General features: G+C 35.1%; 1 pseudogene; it reads right to left on the reverse strand.

The window, feature by feature from the left end:
• The window catches only part of LOC107062498 (glycerol-3-phosphate 2-O-acyltransferase 6-like), a 32,295-nt pseudogene extending 24,709 nt beyond the window's left edge, over positions 1–7,586 (reverse strand).
• Between the last annotated feature and the right edge of the window lie 1,012 nt (positions 7,587–8,598).

An 8,598-nucleotide genomic window follows, 5' to 3' on the forward strand; every position in this document is an offset into this window, starting at 1 on the left:
TATAATTATAAGTGTATAGGACGAAGATATATGTATTTGCATGTGTATATACAATTTTCTCTCGCTTTATACAAACACAAACACACTTTATACACTTGCGTTTGTATAAAAAATGAGAGAGGCGAGGGAGAGAACGAGAGTGGCGAGTGAGATTCACCAGGAGAGAGGTGAAATAGCAACAATTTGCTATGAGGTACAATTAAATCAAACTATATTTATAGCATTTAATTTGAATCAATAGTTTGCTATTATATACAATTTTCCCTTTCTTTATTAGGAAAATTACGCAGGTAAGCAAATATATATTAGTTAATTAGTTAACATAGCTAGAGTTTGAGTTAATTATCATTTGCCACTAATTTCTAGGCAAAATTACGCGGTTGAGTTTCAGTTGTATAAACGTGTAGTTTTCAGAATTTGTATAATATAATTTGTATAATGTAATTTGTATAATATAATTTGTATAACTGTTTAAAGTTCAAATGTTTGTGTTTGTATAAATTCGCAATTTCGAGTTTAATTTATACAAAAATAAATACAAATCAATTGATTAGTATCCAGTTTATACAAATGTAATTTGTATAATATAATTTGTATAACTCTTTAAAGTTCAGATGTTTGTGTTTGTATAAATTCGTTATTTCGAGTTTATACAAAAAATAAATACAAATCAATTGATACTAACCAGTTTATACAAATACAGACGGAAATAACTCAATTATACAAACGTATGTGAATTATACAAACGAGGTCACCCATAGCAGCTTAAACTATAGTTACAATCTGTAAATATGCAAATTATAACTATGAAGTCTAATTAACTTTATTATAGTGACTATTTGCTAAATTTCCTCTTTTTTATGAGAGGAACTTTCAAAAGTTAATAAAGGCTCAATGGTTACCCTTTAGTTTTTTCTTTTAAAAAAGAGACGATAAGAATTGTAAATTCAAAGATATTTCATAAATTTAATTAGTATATAAAATTGCACCTTTTCTTTTTTGAATTTTGAATTTCGTAAGAGACGTAGTTTTATTTGCCTATTTATTTACAATACCAGCGTAAATCAATATTTTAATTGCATTATTCAGTAAAACACACACACAAAGTCTTTTTTTATACTGTATCTTTCTTCGTCAAATTGGATTAAAGTCTTAGTAGCCTAATTTAAGAAAGGACAGAAAATAAAAATTTGTCCAAAAAGGTTAAAAGGAAAAAAAAACGTGGTACATGAATTAGCATTTAAAGATTTAATTCCAGAAAATACATATAGTTTAGATACATGCATCATAACCACTTCTTTAGAATTTTAAATCAAACTTTTAAATTCCAAGACGTTTATAGCTTATATTTTTATAGGTTAAATGAATAATTTAATTCTTAAAGGACGTAAAGTTCATTAACTTTGGCTGGCCAAGTACGTAAATAATAAATCTTCCAAATTGATCTTAATTTTTATTTTGACACTTAAATTCAAGTTCGTTTCAATTAAACCTTTTAACTCACATCAGAATGTATCATTTTGGCCCCTTTTTACTAACTAGTAATCAAAATAGAGTGAGTTGACTTCACTCGCACTAACTAGTAATTAAAATAGTATATTTTGATATATAATCACGTCCAAAACTTATCCTAAAAGTAAGCCATCATTGCAAATATAATTCAATTTTTAAGTTAGATATTGAATCTCATAAAAAATTAAAGTTTATATAAATATTCAATACCTTTTAAAAAATAAGTTTGAACAGTTAATTAATTTTTAAGATTAAGAATTTTATTTCTAAAAAATTAACTGACAATATTAAAGCAATAAAAATTATCAATTAGAGAGTGAATTGATTTCAAAATTAAGGATGCCTAGAATTATGATTTTCCCAATTGCACGGTAACGAAAACAACATTATCGGCAATAAATATACACATTTACAAAGAATGCTAAAGTTTTTATCGACATTAGTTATTGTCATTGGATCCAATGTTGCTATAGGCTTTAGAGACATTTACAAAGAGTGTATTGCCTCTAAAACAACACATTAAACAACAATCACAATATTATCGTTAATTAATTGTTGCTAAAGATCACTTTTTATAGTGTGGTCGAATTTCTTCTCGCTACGTTGCCTATCTCGTTTAATATTTAATCTATGTCGATTATGAATCTTTTTTTACCAAAATAATTGCTGAAAAGTGTAGGACTCAAGTTCACAAACTCACGAGCATTGGAACTCTCAGTCGTCTGACCTCTAGAACTTTCCTCCGCTTCCAACCATCCTTCCTGTCCAACAACTATTGTCACGACCCAGGGTACCCCTAGACGTAAGGTACCATGTAAGCCACTCAACATATCATAACGTAAAGCATTAGAACAACAAGAATAAAAATAACGCATTTCAAGTCCAAAATTTTCATAAAGAAAAGTGGAAGTCTAGACTTGTCTCAAATAGCCATCTATTACAATACTTGTATCAAAAATAGGGACACAACCCATACTACATAATCCGAAAAGAAAATACATGAATGAAACTACTAAGATAACATCCGTCCTCGAATCATGAGGACTCACCAACAAGCAAGGAGAAATGATCAATTCCAAGCTCTAGCCACAATGAGGACCACCTTGAGAACCGGACCCTACACTTGGGAAAAAATGTAGGAGAAATATGGATTAGTACAAAAATGCACTAAGTATGATAGTCATGTATAAAAACCTTGAAAACATGCAAAAGGGACATTTTAGTTGAATGCGTGCAATTTACTAAGTTAAAGCATCATTTTGAAGGTAATGGAAAAGAATAAGTCATAAGCATATTCACTACATAGATCATCATAGCATAATAGAAACATACCATAAATACCCTCAAAGCATACTTGTGCAATGCATGAATAAGATCTCATAATCCTACCCATGCCTAAGTAAAGCTTCTTGAGTAACCATAGTTCATAATTCATATCTTGTTCATAGTGGGAATAAGCCTTAACCGACATAGACCACGTGAGCTTATCATGGAATCCAGTTTTACCCACACCAAAAAGGGTTGTCCTACTTGACTAAGGTAGAACCATACTCTTAGCTTAGGTGGATCCACTAGCTAAATAACCTATGGGGCACATAGTTTATGGGATAAGGAGATTGCTACTAGAAACTCGCCCTTTCTGACGGGAGAGCTTCCATCTCAAGAGATTCTTTCTAGAAACCCGGCCTTTCTTACGGAAGAGCTTCGATCTCATATTCAATATTCATTCGGTGCTAAGAATTTATCCCACAGAGTACATATTAAGTCTTGACTTAAGTTCATATTCATGGAAGAATGCCTTGACACTCAATCCAACATAATTCATAAGATAACTCATAGATTCAATAGGTGAGAATAGCCTTTCAACCTTGGAATCATCATATTGTGAGAAAACCTTTCACATCATATCATATTCATACATAGGTGTGTATATGAGAATAGCCTTTCAACAACACAACAACTAGATCATAATCATAATCACTTGCCTCTCAAAATGTTCTTAAAGCATATATATAAATCTCATAATCATGCATAATTCTCATACTTTACCCTTCAAGGATCAAGGATCACATTCTATCAACATATCTAGAATTCACTACATTAGACATATATATAATCATAATTCAAGAAATCAATTCATTTCATACACAATCTACTAATACTCTTCTTTCATCAACAAACCCATATCACAAAATCATAAGTGGGAACTATGGGGGTTTCATGGGTTCTTGGGGAATTCATCTTAAAAACATCAATACTCATCAATTCATTCATAATATATCATAATTAAGGTATAAAAATCTTTTTAGAAAGGAACCCATGAATTTGGAGTAAAACCCTAGCTCTTAGGGATTTCTAACTTTGAAATTTGGAGTTTGAAGGGACTCCATGGATGAAGGACTACCACACCTTAGCTATGAATTTCCAAAGAAATCGAGTGGAAAACCTTGCTCCTTCAAACCCTAGCTTCAACTTTCCTCTTCTTCTTCCTTAGAGTTCTAGAGAGAGAAATTTTGAAAAGAAGATGAACTGTTGGGATTTGATTTGGGGGTTTTGGAAATAATGGGGTGAATGGGTATATTTTGACTTAAAATGACTTATATATGTGTATAAAACAAAGGCAAAATGACTTCACTTTAATAAGACTCAAACCGGAATTACCCAAAAACACCCCTCACTTTAAGTGAGCTGCCAGGGACCATGTGGGACCCCACGAGCGGTGGACATCACCACGAGTCGTGGTCCCCTTCGTGGACTTGAGGCAGTGGCTAGGCAACAAGTGCCTTTAGCTCACAAGCCCAAGGCATCTTCACAAGGGGCTCCATGAGTTGTGGTCCCTCTCGTGGGACTTGAGGCAGTGGCTAAGCCACCCTCCATCAACCCTCAACCACTAAGGCTTGTTCAAGGCCACTCCCACGAGTTGTCTAAGGCTTCGCGAGCCGTGAAGTGTCTCGTGTGGAGAAGCCGATTTGAGGCAGCTTTAAGGAGGCAACTGTCTCCACCTCCACGAGTGGCATCACCACTCGTGGTGACCACCATTGGTCATGAAGGACCTCGTGGTCTTGAGGCAGCGCCTTGGCAAGGATTGGGCAGCCTTGGCCATTGGCCTTTTGCCTTGGTTCTTGCCCTCCTTCCTTGACTCTAACCTTAATGTTTAGCTCTAGTCTAGCCTACTAATTTTTGGGGTGTTACAATATCTCCCCCTTGGGTACATTCGTCCTCGAATGACAATCTAAACACCTTACGGAGGTAAAGACAGACTAGCAGCCCATCATGTATGAAACATCAAAATAATGCACAATTCAAAGGAGGAAACATCAACTCCATCTCAACATAATCAATGCAACATAAGGAAGTAGGAACTACATCTAACAACCCATTATGCATGAAAACTCAATATTTCTTATATACATAGGGGGAACTACCTTCTCCATCTAAAAGCATGTTCAACACAACATCACGGAGACAATATGCAATTACTCTCAAAAGCATACTAAAGCATGTTCATCAACTCATCTCATGAAGTCAAATAGGCAACTCATATTAAATGCACAACAACATGAGGAATATAAATCATGAAAACTCATGTTCTTACTAAACATGTATTTCTCAAGAACATGCATAACATGAGGAAATCATGGAAAACACATATAGCACACATGACTCCCAAAACACTAAAACTCAAAAGAAACTATTTACCTCAAGCTTGAATAGGAGTAGAAGGAAAGAGATGAGGAAATCGGGACTTCATATCGGCCTCTGCCTCCCAAGTAGCACCCTCAACTAATTGATTTTTCCATAAAACCTTCACGGAATCTACTTCCTTATTTCTCAATCTCTTGACTTGCCGGTCTAGGGTCTCTACCGGAACTTCTTCATATGAAAGACTTTCATCAACTCCTAACCCTTCTAGGGAAAGAATGGATACCAGATCTTTAATACACTTCTTACACATAGAAACATGAAATATCGGATGAGCCAGGGCCAACTCATTTGGCAAATCCAACTCATAGGCAACTTTACCAACTCGTTTCAAAATTTGATATGGGCCAACATACCGGGAACTAAGTTTTTCTTTCTTGCCAAATCTCATCACAACCTTCATGGGTGAGATTTTCAAATAGACCCAATCATTAACTTCAAATTCTAGATCCCTTCTTCTCACATCGGCATAAGACTTTTGTCTACTTTGAGCCGTTCTCAACATCCCTTTAATAAGCCGAACTTTCTCAATGACTTCATAAACTAGATTGGGACCTATCAAAGCAATTTCACCTACCTCAAACCAACCAACCGGAAACCTACATATTCTACCATACAAAGCTTCAAAAGGAGCCATACCGATACTTGAGTGATAGCTATTATTGTAGGCAAACTCTATTAATGGCAAGTGACACCCCAATTACCCTTTAAGTCTATTACACATGCCCTCAAAATTTCCTCTAAGGTTTGAATGGTGTGTTCCGCTTGACCATCTGTTTGAGGGTGGAAAGCGGTGCTAAGCTTCACCTTAGTGCCAAAACCTTTTGGAACGACTTCCAATAGTGAGATGTAAATTGAGTACCCCGATCGGAAATGATAGATAGAGGAACTCCATTCAATTTCACTACTTCTCTTATATACAACTTGGCATAGTCTTCCGCCGAAAAATAAACCTTGACGGGAATAAAGTGGGATGATTTTGTCATCCGGTCTATAATGACCCAAATAGAATCATGTTGCCTTCGGGTGCGAGGCAAACCCATAATAAAGTCCATATTTATCTCTTCCCACTTCCAAGTGGGAATACTTGTATCTTGGGACAAGACTCCTGGCCTTTGATGCTCAACTTTAACTTGTTGACAATTAGGACATTTGGCTACAAATCATGCAATATCTTTCTTCATAAAGTTCCACCAATAGACTTCTCGTAGATCACGATACATCTTGGTGGATCCCGGATGAATAAAATACCGAGAACTATGAGATTTCTCTAAAATTTGATCCCTCAAACCATCAACATCCGGAACACATAACCGACCTTGGTACCTTAGCACTCCATCTCCCCATTGGGAGAAAGCCTCTACGGACTTTTTGAGAACCTATTGACACCCAATTTTGGCCAAACATTTTCAAAAATTCGCAAATTTTAAGTTTTACTTATTTAATAGTTGAAAATAATTTTTTTATAAATTTAAATAAGTTTATCGATAACTATCCTTATTTATCAAAATTTAGGATTTTTCTTTTATCAATTAATCTTAAAATTGCATTTTTACATGTCATTAGTTACGTTCATTTTTTTTATATTCATTTTATTGTTACATTTGTTAATATTTATTTTAATATTTTGCACAGTCTAGAAATTCATTCAAATACAGATATTTTACTTGATCGATAATTTTAGGCCACAATCCCAAGCCCACAATTGAGCCCATTTAACAATTATTTCCTATATAAGTTTTAGTTAGGTTAAAAAATAATGGTGTGGTGAATTATTTTTGAAAAGGGGATGAAAACTTTCCAAAATAGAAAAACCCTAAAAGTTTCTCCTCCTGCTTTTTGGCACAAAAAAAAAACAGCTGCCACCCAACAACCCATTTTATCCGGCAAACAACAACAACCGGAAACAACAACCCTCACCCGTTCTTCTCATCACCAACAACCCCCAAAACCCTCTTCGTTTTCTTCTTTTTCTGGTGAAATAGTCATTGGAAATGACCCCTTTCTCCTTCTCCAGCTAAAACAACTGCCAAACAGCCTCCAAACCAACCCACAAAACCCCAACTCAACCACACCCCTTTTTCGTTTTTATCCGATAACAACAACAAACCCATCTAGAACCATCGGAGCAACGAGCTTCGAGCTCACGCCAGCGGCACCGCGAACGGACAGTAGCTCCGGCGAGGAGTTTCAAACTCCGATGAACCGGAGCCAATAAAATGGTGCTCTGTCCCCATCCTCTTTCCTCTTTTACGATTATTATTATTTTTCTCTTGTTTTGCAGGTGGAACGTTGTTGTCCCAATGAGCTTTAAAGCTCCGACGAACAAAATATGACCTTGCTGCATCGGAGAAACGCACACCATCCTTCATCGCTATCAGATCTCTATAAATCGGAGCTTCAATATATATTTCTCCCTTCTTTTCCTTATCAATGTATAGGTAATCATTTTAATTCAAATAACTCATTAAGTTAGATATTAGTTTACCTTTGTTATAATCACTGCTTTGAATTTCCACCAAGGTTTTCTATTATTTTTGTTTTAGTTTTTGGTCTACTGTTTTACCTATTCATTATTAATTTGTTTTATTTGTGGATCATATTATTATATTAAGTGATTAGCTTATAGCTCTTTATTTTATTTATTATGAAGTGATATATACAAGTGTTTAGATAACTTTATTAATTAAAGGGAAAAAGGACGGATTTACCCCCGAACTTTAATAAATGGTACGTCTATACCCTCCGTTATACTTTGCATCCACATAAGCCCCTGCCGTCCAATTATAGGTACACACATGCCCCTCTCACTAACGGATCCCTCATTTTTTACACGTGTCTTAATCCTAATGAACTACCCGTTTGACCTTTTTTTAACCCATAAACCAACTATCCGCCCCATAACCCAATTTCCTCTAAGATATATCCTAATTAAAAGACCTAAATCTAAAGGTCCCGTTCCTAACACACAAAATAATACACAAATTTTTTTTTTAAAAAAAACACCTACTATCGTCTTCTTCAACTCAACCAATAGAGCTCCATTTCTCAGCTCCAATGGATCTGTAACACTTAACTAAATTTTCTCCTCTCTTTCTTACTGTTACATGGACTTTTCTTCATCTCTGCCGCTGAATTTCCCGATCATACAATGATGCAACTATCAACCGCGTTGCGTTCAGCTCACTCAAGTTCCCTCTTCTTCATCAAATCCATCACTTCTTCTTCTTCTTCCTCTATTAACCAACACCTCCTCTTCGTCCTTTCGAATCCAAATTGGCGAAAACACCCTTCTCTCAACACCCTCATTCCTTCTTTATCCCCTTCTCATTTCTCTTATTTCCTTTTGCAAAACCCAAATCTCAACCCCCACATTGTAATCTC

The sequence above is a fragment of the Solanum tuberosum genome, unplaced genomic scaffold (genome assembly GCF_000226075.1).
Source record: "Solanum tuberosum cultivar DM 1-3 516 R44 unplaced genomic scaffold, SolTub_3.0 scf00235, whole genome shotgun sequence".
In the NCBI taxonomy this organism is placed as follows: Eukaryota; Viridiplantae; Streptophyta; class Magnoliopsida; order Solanales; family Solanaceae; genus Solanum; species Solanum tuberosum.